This window comes from Anomaloglossus baeobatrachus, chromosome 1, assembly GCF_048569485.1.
Source record: "Anomaloglossus baeobatrachus isolate aAnoBae1 chromosome 1, aAnoBae1.hap1, whole genome shotgun sequence".
In the NCBI taxonomy this organism is placed as follows: domain Eukaryota; kingdom Metazoa; phylum Chordata; class Amphibia; order Anura; family Aromobatidae; genus Anomaloglossus; species Anomaloglossus baeobatrachus.
The window spans coordinates 222,483,953-222,496,776 of NC_134353.1; the positions used below are offsets into that span (position 1 = coordinate 222,483,953).

The following is a 12,824-nucleotide window of genomic DNA, read 5'->3' on the forward strand; positions in this document are numbered from 1 at the left end:
AATAACCCCCCCGAAGAGCAAAAATCTCCTTATATGAATAAATGGGACGTGGAGTTGAGTGTCTCTACCTCACCTTCAAACTGGCACTCGGCATCAGCAAATATCCAAAAATATTCCAAGTGTATAAATCATCTGGAGCAACTGAAAAAAGTACACCTGCGATGGTATCGGTCCCCAGCCAACTTAGCACAGTTCCTCCCAAATTATTCGCCACATTGTTGGAAGGGCTGCCTCCAAAGGGGTACTCTTGGTCACTGCTGGTGGGCTTGTCCCAAGGTTTTCTCGTTCTGGTTGGAGGTGTTTGGCCTGTTGGGTGAGCTGACAGGTAATCGTATTAATCCGAATCCGGCTCTGGCAGTGCTAAACGTGGGTATAGAGGAGTTCTCTTGGGAATCCAGGGGTTTATTAGTTCACATTCTAGTAGCTGCCAGATATTGCATAAGTTTGCACTGGAAATCCCCAAAGACGCCTACATTAGTTGAACTATATAACCGAATTAATCTCCAATGCCAATACGAGTTCTGTCTGGCTCACTCCATCCGCGCCAAAAACAAAATACTTCAGATTTGGGACACGTGGTTAAACTCTGTATATGCATCCCCTGTCAGGCATCTGTTTCCAGGGCAAACTGTTGATAATTAAAAACGGGTCAAATAGGCTCAAAGTGTGTGTTACGCAGGGAGTTCACCCGTACCACATGTCAATATTCAAGGTGTTTAATCTCTGTTGTTGTTACTGCTCGGGCTACCCCGAAACGCCATCCAATTCCCTCCCTCCCCCCTCCCCCTCCCTGGTTGCTTCCTTGCAACCATCCATGGTTCTCCCCATCTCCCCCACCTCTCTCTCCCCTCCCTTTTCTTATCTTCCTTTCTTACTCTCTGGTTCTGGTTGTTTGGATCCCTCATTTTGAGGATTAAAGAGTAAATTGGTAGGTTGACTCTATACGTATTGGGTATTGATTAACCTAAAAAAGTTGCAACTTGCATCAGACATGAGTGGTGGTGGTGTGACAGGAAATGTGAATCATAATCAAAGGTGATACTACCACATGTTACAGCGTTGTTTTCTTTGTGTATTATTGCCAATGATACCTGAATTTCTCCTTTTTTGTAATGTAACTTCCTACAATAAAAATTGATTGGATTAAAAAAAAAAAAATTAAAGTATCTATGTGGGGTGGAGATATCGCTGGAGTTGCTCGCAGGACTGACCCCTTCAACATGCGGTGTATTCAGAGAGGATGGGTAAGGAGAAGGTTGGGTTACAGTTGAAAAAGGTGAGGGTGTGGAAAAACAAAGGGAAGTTGGTGGATAAAATGGTGTAGTAACAGAAGATGACAGAGGGCCAGGAGATGGCTGAGGGCTGGGAGATGGCTGAGGGCTGGGAGATGGGTGATGTACGGAAGGTGTATAGGTGGGTATGGCAAAAGATGGTTGGGTTTGGATTAAGAGGGGTGAAGAAGTAGAATGCTGGTATGGGGAATGGAGTGTAGATGTAGAAGATAGTGAGGAAGGACATGGACTTGTGACAGGCATGACATGTGGAGACAGGGAATGAAGGGATGTTTGGACAGGGTAAGTATGCTGGGAAGGGATTGTGTGTTGGGTGGGTAGTGAAGAGTGGTAATAATGGTGATGGGTCTGGTAATGGGCAGGAGGCTGAATCGGGGCAGGGGGCAGAATCGGTGCAGGGGGCAGAATCTGGGCAGGGGGCTTAATCGGGGCTGGGTTCAATTGTGGAGAAAAGACCTCGCATCACCCTACTTAGGTGCCAGGAGAAAAAAGACGTTAATAGAAAAGAATAACTCCAGCACACTAATTGTTTCCAGTGGGTATTTAGAAGTAAATATACGAAAAAATTGATTTCAGTTCCTTTTCATTTATTAGTGCAAAAAATCGTGAAGTGCTGTACAAATTAATGTCCGCCAGGTGATGACGTTTCGGCCTGATAGGCCTTCCTCAGGTCGGACAGACTAGATACAATATTTACAATTGTGACAAAACAAAAAAACAAAAAGGACATCAATCAATATAGTTGTATAGGCATATATGACATTACAATAATGCAGTACAAGGATATGATCAACATTGGGAAGAGAACAACAATGCGAAGGAGACAAATATAGCAAACATAGCCCGTGATGGGTCCCTAGAGATGTCACAAACATGTGAGATCAAATTCAGACTGGGAAGTGGAGTTATACGAACTAAGGTGATAGTGAGTGATGCATAGTGTCAGATGGGTATGGCACACATGGTAAGGGAGCTCACCTAGATTCAGCAGGTAATATGTAGAATACGTATGTGCGTAATCAACCTGTTGTAAAAGGAGACAATAGATTTTGTATAGTCTCTAATGGGTCAACAGTATCATGATAGGGTATATAAAGACGTACCATATATAGTCCCATAGTCACAAGGTTAAAGCAGTACTAGTGTACAGGATGGGTATTAGTAGAAATAAACTGTGGAGAAAGAAGACGTACTGAATATCAATAAGGCTAATAATCAAGAACGCTATTATGGTATAGATCATGGGGTTCTGCGAGAGCCTATATAAAATATAATATAATATGTACCTATATAAAGAGGGGACCGGTCAAATCCAGCGGTCAAATGGATGCTTCTATATCGTGACTAAAAGTTGAAGACATGAGCGAAGAAATCTTCGCGGTTTGCCAGGAGGTGTAGATTGGATGCAGGAATATGGTGTAAAAATTTCAGCACCAAATATACATACCTTGGCCCAAAAAAATATTTATATTTCTGCCAGCAAGTGGAAATTTGGTGCTGAAAGCTGGTGCAGATGACTCCAGCACCAAATGTGCACCTCCTAGCAAAAAAAACGCGGCAAAAATAGCGGAAAAAAAAACGCGGCAAAAACCACTGGAAAAAAATGCGTCAAGACACCGCGTTTTTTTGCCAGGAGGTGTAAATTGGATGCAGGAATATGGTGTAAAAATTTCAGCACCAAATCTGCATCCCTTGGCCAAAAAAACTTCAATTTTTCTGCTAGGAGATGCAGGTCTGTGAACTCAGTGACCTCCACCGGAGGTAAGGTTACCTGCGATCACAGATGAAGGACCGTGGGAACCTCCAGCTGTGACCGCAAATCACCTGAGTGACATCACCGCTCAATGCGCAGCTCATTCATTCTCTGGAGCTCACACTCTTTGGCGATATCATGCCTCTATTTAGAGTCCTTTGGCTACTTTTCTTGTCCCACAGGACATTTGCACTTGGTCATCTTTTATTCGGACCACCTAACGTGACTTTCATCTAATGTTTACATGTATTTGAAACCCCCCTCTCTTTTTTACATTAGTAAAATAGTGGTTTGATATACTCAGAACAGACTCTCCCTTGAAATCTATTGTGCTGCATCTCTGACTCCATACTCACCTCTGCTTTGCGTATTAAGATTAGTCCCGATTGAGGATGACCGAGTTGGTCGAAACGTCTCATGTGGACTTTTTGATTACGCTTTTCCACTAAATGTGAAAATGAAAAGAACAATTTTGATAAAAAGAAACTTTTTGCGTCTCTGCATTATTTGGGGTAGTGTGCCAGAGTTCTCTTCTTCTCTTGATGATTGGTAATCAGGCTGCTCAGACTGGGCCCATATAACTGAGTAGTGTTCTCTCGATCTGGGCCGGTGATCAATGTTGTCTCTTGTGCTGCTGTGGACATTCTGGAGCCTGCCCTATCTTCTGTTTCCACCTGAACTACTTGCAGATAAGTTTTGTCTTTGTACCATTTGCTGGTTTGTTTCCACCTTCTTGTCGATTTTATTTCTGTGGTATTAAGGCTTGTTTCCTGGTTTCTGTTTGTGTGGAGTTCTGGTGGAGTTGGATTATTCCCTGCTGGGAATGTCTGTGTACCCAGCTCCATATTCTGCAGTGTATTTTTGTTTTGTCATGCTTGATATTAATTTCAGTCCTTCCTCTATATTAGTGTTTTGCTTGGATCACAGTAACAACAGAGTACTGATATAGTGGGGGAGAGATCGTGTGGTCTCAGTTTTTTCATATCAGGTGTGTTTGTTTTTTGTTAGGGTTTTGCGCGGCTGCAGACAGTGCTCTTTTCTGCCTTTCCTATATAGATAGTTTGGGCCTCATCTTTGCTGAACCTGTTCTCAACCTGTGTACTGTATTTCATCTTGTCTCAATGGCTTTACATGTTTGGGGGGCTACCTATAATCTTTGGGGAACTGCTCTGAGGCAGATTAGCTTTCCTTGTTTTTCTCTCCTTAGGAACAAATAGCTCTCCGGCTGTGTTGAGGCAACCAGGTCATCGTAGGCACGTTCCACGGCTATGTCTAGTTGTGTTGTCAGTTAGAGGTCTGCAGTCAGCTGAGTTTCCAACGACTCTGGTGATTCTCTAGGTTTCCTAGTTTTTACCGCTTTGATCTTCCTCGATCACTGAATCATAACATGCTGGGTTTACAGCAGCAATTTTGAAATGCAAATACCAAACCTGGAATCAGCTCCAGATCTTTTACCTGTTTAATTGATAATGGTTACCAAGACAATAGCCTATGCAGCCCAGTAAAGAGTTTGATATAAATATGCAATTACTTTTGGCCCCTTGAAAAAGAGGCAGCTATATATTAAAGAGCTGTAATTTCTAAACCCTTACTCCATCTGAGATGTGAATAACCTCAAATTAGAACTGAGAGTCTGCACTTTAAGCCCATATGGATTATATAATTGTATCTTGAATATGTTTTGGTAAACAACTGAAATATCAATACTTGTGTCACTGTCCCAATATTTCTGGACCTAACTGTAAATGCTTTAAATAGATATAGTATATACTCTGATGAGCAAAAGGGTAACAATATATTGAACTTTTTACTTTCAGGCTCCATACCTCACCATCCACTACAGCTTCACATAAGATACTACCTTCATTTTATAGACAGTTATCTTGGCTATTTCATACATAAATATGACTTACAAAGAATGAAATAGTGTTGCAGCAGGACAACAACCTGAAGCTTACATCAAGATTATGAAAAAAATGGTTCAACGACCATGAAGTAGAGGTGGTGGATTGGCCCCCACAGTGACCAGACTTGTGGGAAGAGTTGAAGAAAAATCTTTATTGAAACCCAAGTGTGTCAACCAGTATGCACCAACATTAGGAACATGTAGAAGAGACCTGGGATCAGATTTCGGCCAAGACAAGCTTGAATATCATTGAGGGCATGCCCAGAAGGATTCAGGAAGTGTTGAAAGACAAATTTGGATTTACAAAATGATAAAAATTAAAATTTAGATTTTTTGAAGCAAAACAGTAACAATGCAGTGACATGAAAATAATCTGCATAACTAATCTAATCATATGCTAAATAGTTGCAAGTCAATTTTATGTATCAGATAGCCAAGATGATTGTCTATAAAATGAAGGTAGTTTTCCGTTCAATGCTGTGGTGGATGGTGAGATGTGGAGCCTTAAAGCCAAAAGTTCAAAATATTGTTACCTTTTTGCTCGTTAATGTACATTCTGCAGCATAAATTAACTAGAGACAAGTTTGTTTAAATGTTCTCCATAGCTTACTGTCTCCTGCCCTGTCCAACTACTATTTTTAACTGCCTGGCATTTTGACAAATATGGCAATTTGACCAATTCTGCACAAGTTCCCCATTTCACACACTTCCTTCCCTTTGGCTAGGTCTAAGTTTATGGGAAAGTTTGTGTTTAGATGTAGGCTTAATTTAACGCATTAACAATTAAAATCAAACGACTTAAGACAGTAGGAGGCAATGAGCTGCAAAGACAAAACAAACAAGCTCGCAGGTCAACATGAACCATAAAGTCTTTTGAGCAAGAGAGATAACCTTACACTATTTGGTAACAGACACATTAAAATTAAATGAACTTTTACAAATAATTGAGGCTCGCAAGGATAGAAGTGAAAATGCACACTTTAACCTCTTCACGACCTAGGACGTAACGGTATGTCCTAAATCATGAAGGGGTGATCACCGCTGGCTGCTGCTGTGAGCCAGCGGTAATCCCCGCACATGTCTGCTGATTTGTACAGCAGACATGTGTGCCTAGCAGTTGCAGTTGGATCTGCCATCCACCCACTCCTGTTAACCACTTAAATTGTGCTGTCAAAATGTGACAGTGCAATTTAAATCACTGAAGCGGGGAAAATATTAAATCAATTAATCTGATCGGTAAACGGCGTAGCGGCAAAAATAATCCAAAAGTCAAAATTACATTTTTTGGTCATCACAAATTTTGTGCAAAATGCAATAACAAGCAATCAAAATGCAGCATCTGTGCAAAAATGGTACCATTAAAACGTCAGCTTGAGATTCAAAAGATAAGCCATCACTGAGCCCCATATCCCAAAAAATGAGAAAGCTAAGGGTCGCAGAAAATGGCACAAAAAGTCTGCCACTTTTTTGGGCCAATATTCAAAATGTTTTAACCCCTTAGAAAAAAGTAAACCTATACATTTTTAGTGTCTACGAACTTGTGCTGACCTGAGGCATCACACGACACATTAGTTTTACCATATAGTGAACTCGGTGAATAAAATAACCCAAAAACAATCCTGCAATCACACTTTTTTTGCAATTTTTCACACCTGGAATTTTTTTGCCGTTTTCCAGTACACTATATGGTAAAACTTATGGTTTTATTTAAAAGTGTTAACTCGTCTTGCAAAAAACAAGCCCTCATACAGAAAAATAAAACAGTTACAACCCTCAGAAGAAGGGGAGCAAAAAAAGCGAAAAATGGAAACTCACTCTGGGGCGAAGGGGTTAAAAGTGATAACACAACTGATTAAATGAACTTATATCACTAATTGAGGATAACCTAAGATAGAAATAAAATGAGCATATACCTTTCAGTAAGTTAGTAAACATTATTAGTATACAGTGCCTTGCGAAAGTATTCACTCCCCTTGAACTTTTAAACCTTTTCCCACATTTCAGGCTTCAAACATAAAGATAAAAAATGTTAATGTTATGGTGAAGAATCAACAACAAGTGGGACACAATTGTGAAGTTGAATGATACTTATTGCTTATATTAAACTTTTGTAAAAAATAAATAACTGAAAAGTGGGGAGTGCAATATTATTCGGCCCCCTTATGTTAATTCTTTGTAGCACCACCTTTTGCTGCAATTATAGCTGCAAGTCTCTTGGGGTATGTCTCTATTAGTTTTGCACATCGAGAGACTGCAATTCTTGCCCATTCTTCCTTTGCAAATAGTTGGAGCTGAGTGAGGTTGGATGGAGAGCGTTTGTGAACAGCAGTTTTCAGCTCTTTCCACAGATTCTCGATTGGATTCAGATCTGGACTGACTTGGCCATTCTAACACCTGGATATATTTATTTGTGAACCATTCCATTGTAGATTTTGCTTTATGTTTTGGATCATGGTCTTGTTGGAAGACAAATCTCCGTCCCAGTCTCAAGTCTTTTGCAGACTCCAACAGGTTTTCTTTAAGAATGGTCCTGCATTTGGCTCCATCCATCTTCCCATCAATTTTAACCATTTTCCTTGTCCCTACTGAAGAAAACCAGGCCCAAACCATGATGCTGCCACCACCATGTTTGACAGTGGGGATGGTGTGTTCAGGGTGATGGGCTGTGTTGCTTTTTATCGTTTGGCATTGAGCCAAAATAATTTAATTTTGGTTTTATCTGACCAGAGCACCTTCTTCCACATGTTTGGTGTGTCTCCCTGGTGACTTGTGGCAAACTTTAAATAACACTATTTATGGATATCTTTGAGAAATAGCTTTCTTCTTGCCACTCTTCCATAAAGGCCAGATTTGTGCAGTGTACGACTGATTGTTGTCCTATGGACAGGCTCTTCCACCTCCGCTGTAGATGTCTACAGTTCATCCAGAGTGTTCATGGGCTCTTGGCTGCATCTTTGATCAGTCTTCTCCTTGTTTGAGATGAAAGTTTGGATGGACGGCCGGATCTTGGTAGATTTGCAGTGGTATGATACTCCTTCCATTTCAATATGATCGCTTGCACAGTGCTCCTTGGGATGTTTAAAGTTTTGGAAATCTTTTTGTATCCAAATCTAGTTTTAAACTTCTCTACAACAGTATCACAGACCTGCCTGTTGTGTTCCTTGGTCTTCATAATGCTTTCTGCGCTTTAAACAGAACACTGAGACTATCACAGAGCAGGAGCATTTATACGGAGACTTGAATACACACAGGTGGATTATATTTATCATCATTAGTCATTTAGGACAACAATGGATCATTCAGAGATCCTCAATAAACTTCTGGATTGATCTTGCTGCACTGAAAGTAAAGGAAGGGGCCGAATAATATTGCACGCCCCACTTTTCAGTTTTTTATTATTTACAAAAGTTTGACATAAGCAAAAAATGTTGTTCAACTTCACAATTGTGTCCGACTTGTTGTTGATACTTCATCAAAAAGTTAAAATGATTTTTCTTTATGTTTGAAGCCTGAAATGTGGGAAAAGGTTGAAAAGTTCAACGGGGCCAAATACTTTCACAAGGCACTATATATATATATATATATATATATATATATATATATAATAAGATATAGTAATTAGTAAACATTGTTTTTGATGAAAAAAAGTATAAAAGTTGGATGATGCACAATATGAACAGAGGGCTCAGCACTGCAAAAATAAGTGAACTATAGAGTCTCAATCCTTAGACATGGTTGTATCTATATTTGGACCTTAAAGGGGTTATTCACTACTTAACCAGCCCCTTCTCGATGCCTGTTTCCCTCCAGTAAAATTATAACACCTATACTCACCTCCAGTGCTGGTGCCATTCCAACGATATCGTCATTGCTTCTCCCAGCAGCGTTTTTCTGAAGGAGCGTGAAGCCAGCACTGATTGGCCCCGGGGATTGAATAACATAAAAATGTCACACGGTAGATGAATCGGCCCCGGCATTTTACTGGGGGAAACATATGGATTGAAAAGGAGCTGTCCGAGTAGTGAACAATTTCTTTTAAAAATCTTAGGGAGATGACGTCACAGAGACACAGTGGGCAACATGCATAACCAGTTTTAAACCACACCTATGGGTGGTGGCCTTATGGTAAGCAAGTCAAGTCTGGAGTCACTGGATATGGCTCATTGTGACGCCCTGGCAAAACCAGGTAGTCACAGAAAGAGTTCATTCTCCTTGGCAGCTACACAGTCCCCACACAGCTGTACACCAGCCAATCAGGCCCTACTTACCCCCTCCCCAGGAAAAAGGGAGGGGGCGAGAGGAGTTAAGTTGAGTTGTGCTGTGGTCAGTGAAGCGCTGACAGGGGAAGCTTGCAGCTCCCCGGAGAAGGTGGTAGATGGGGTTGGAGGCCTGTACTATCGAACTAGGTGGCAGTGAGGGCCACAGGTGACGGAGATCCGGCAGTGGGGAACCTGAGGCGACCAGGACAGGGTTGTAACCCGCCGGTTCCGGGAGAGGGACCCAGTCCGGAGGCCGTTCAAGCGGACTAGTCCACACACGAGGGAGACAGACAGAGAGACTGGAAGGAAGGGCCCTGGCTGTACATCTTAATGTGGGACCCGAAAACACCCACCAAAGGTGACTGGCCATTTGGCAAGTTGGTTGACAAAAGGACTCTGTGTATTCTTGACCCTCCACATGAGCACAGCCTCATCCAGCACCACGACTACCAACTGTAAGTGTTCTACTTCCTACCTCCCCAAGACTGCTCCCTGCAACCTCTCACATTACCCTGGGCCCCGGGACTACAACTCCCCTACCTGTGGAGTTGATCCCACCTTGCTGCCCCACTCCATCAGTCCCAGGCTCGGTCCCCAGAGGCAGCGGCGGTGCTACCATCTCATCACCGCAACCCACGGGTGGCGTCACAGACAATCTCCCCTGTAAATATCCCCTTTTCACTTGTGGGCAGCGGTCTGCTGCTGGAGCCCGGGTCCGGTTCCCACTCGAGCCACAGTAAAGCCCCGGATCCAAACATCCCCGAGCAGCCCCTTAGCTACAGTCTGGCCCCCGCCCGCAACATCATTATAAAGACCCCAATGAATTTGTGCATAGTCCTATAATAGGAGGCCACTGATGCAACAAAATAACTGTCACGGTTGTCTCCCTGTGTTTGGAGACTAGGGACAAGTTTAGGACTGGAGCCTCTCATCTCCATCTGGACTCTTCATTTAAATGTTGTTTTGTTTCTCTTGGTGCAGAAACAGTTACCGACAGTTTTGCTGCTAGCAGCTCTCCTCTAGTGCAGGTCAGCTGTAGCTGCTCTGTAGCCATGCCGCTTGATGTTTAAGTAGGAGGTTTTCTCAGCAAACTTTGCTGATTATACAAGGTCATTTGTTTGCTAGCCACCTTAGTAGTAGGAGCTTCTGTGGATTGTCTGGATATCATATCTTCTCCATTTTGTTTGTTTTTCCCCTGTTTGTATCACCTTCTTTCCTGTAGGTCTATAGTAGGGATTTTTCAGGGCTTCAGGTATTCCTGCTTGGCAACAGGTGTGGAGCCTGTATAGGATCTGGCTAGGAGTGCAGGGTACAGCGCCAGGTAAGGGCAGGAGGTATCCATTTATCCTCTCACTAGAGCCAGGGCCTACCATTGTAATTGTATTCCTGGTGTCCACCTTGTTTGTGGCATTGTTGTGGTGTGTTTTTTGTGATGCTTCAGCCATCTGTTGGTCTGAACGTGGCCACCAGGTTCAATAACGTGACATTAGCTTATGAAATGTCTTCACTATAAAATACTCCACCGTAGGTAGTGTTATTCAAATGAGGAAGTCATTTAAGTTCCATAGCAACAAAACCACTTAAAGTAACAGAGTAGAGTCAATACATGCTAATGCACATAAGTACATAAAAGTCACCAATGCTTTGTGGATGCAACTGCAAAGCTCCAAACCTCCTCTGGCATTAATATCAGTACAAAAATTGTGAGCCAAGAGCTTTATGACATGGGTTTCTATTTCAGAGTAGATGCATGCAAAGGTTACTTCACCGCAACAATGTCGGAGTGTTTTAAAGCATGCCTTCGCTGAACTCAGGTGCAATTAAAACATGCAGCGAAAACATCACCAATCTGACTGCACCGTGTCAACTTTAAAGTTTAGTGGAGAAGGGATAATGCTATGGGGTTGATTTTTAAGGGTTTACCAAGAAAATTGTAATGCTTCAGCAAACATGGAAGTTCCTGTTACGAAGGTGACTGTTAGGATAGCAGGGGACAAGGGCTCCTTTCCTGTCTTTCAAACTAAGGGACACTACGCTATCCCTAACCTAAGGGTTACTCCTGATAGTGCAGATGCCTGAGTCCCATCCAGGATATGTAAATGACCAGTAATGCTCTGATACCCCCCTCTCATCAGGAAACAGGGCAGGAGTGTGATGGAAAACAGGTAAAAACAGAAAAGGGAAAACCAAAACTACTACTACTACACACACACACACACACACACACACACACACACACATAGGAATAGATAATGACAGATGCAGAAGAAAAGCAAGAGTAGGAAGGTAGCATCAGAATAGCAACAAGGGTTAACTCCACAACCGCACTCAGCAACAAGTATATCGACCACCAGATAGTCTGAATCACAACACCTCACCAGACCATCTGAGAAAAACTAAGCTGGCATAGGTGGAAGGATCTAACCAGTATGTATAGGAGGGGAACAGATGTGATTGACTTTCCCACAACATGTGCTTGAAGGAAATTAACATACAGACTAGTAGAGGTTAATTCCTGCTAGCCTGCTAATGAATCACCATTCTGCAGTTCGAGGCCTGCACTCATCACAGACACCAGAGAAGTTATCAAGTAGATTGTCAGGATCTGTAGTCTGAACAGATTCCATCGCCGTCATAACAATCGGCAAAGTTTGCAAAAATATCCATGTGACAGCTCCATAAAGAAATGGCTCGGTGAGTTTGGTGTGGAAGAACATGACTGAGCTCTGACCTCAACCCCATCACATACCTTTGTAATTAACTAGAATTGAGATTGTTTTCCAGGCCATCTTTTCCATTATTCATGTCTGACTGTGCAAATACTCTTCTGTATGACTTGTCAAAGATTCTCACAGACAAACTTCAAAACCTTGCAAAAAGAACTCTAAGAATTGTGTCATCCATTTTAGCGGCAAAGGGGGATTAACGTTTCAGGGAAACTTACAGCGGAATTCCTGTGCCTGCCTCCATCTCCTCCCTCCGTCTCCACCCTTCCCTCTGTATTAAACTTTATGAGCAGCATCTGCCATCTGCTATCTCACTAATTGGAAACTCTGCCATCACTGAAGACAGAGTATTCGCATGGCTCCCATCCCATGACCATGGAAGACTAACATGGAACCTATATCTGAGTACTGCAAATCTATTCTATCCTTTCTACAATAAAATACAACACAACTGTCCTTTAGCAGTTTTGGTGAATAATATTACACAGCATCTGTCCAGTTTCCTAAAACTATGCTTATTTCATCTCAACCAAAAAAGTTAACCCAAAAAGTATCTATCAAGCCAACAGTTACTGTTTCTTTAAGGACAGAAAGGGTTCTTATTGTTTACTCTCTCAATCAATACTTCACTAGACCATTTAGCAAGAGCAAATGATATAAGGCTATGATAAAAAGAAGTCTGGGTCTGATATGTCTTCTACAATTTTGCAGATTTCTGTGATGGTTTTTTTCCATTTGTTTGTTCTGTGGTTTCCCTATAAATATTTGGCATTACCTGAAGTCACGTCTTTCACCTTTCAATAAATTACATGAAAGTTTTTCTCAGAACCTGGGTGGACAGAAAATAAAATATTAATGTCTCCCAAGAATTATGCAGAGTTGTTAATG

General features: G+C 41.9%; 1 protein-coding gene across 3 annotated transcripts in view; it reads left to right on the top strand.

Moving 5' to 3' along the window:
* Window positions 1–12,824, top strand: part of INPP4B (inositol polyphosphate-4-phosphatase type II B) — a 1,087,411-nt gene that overhangs the window by 27,176 nt on the left and 1,047,411 nt on the right. The window lies entirely within an intron of this gene.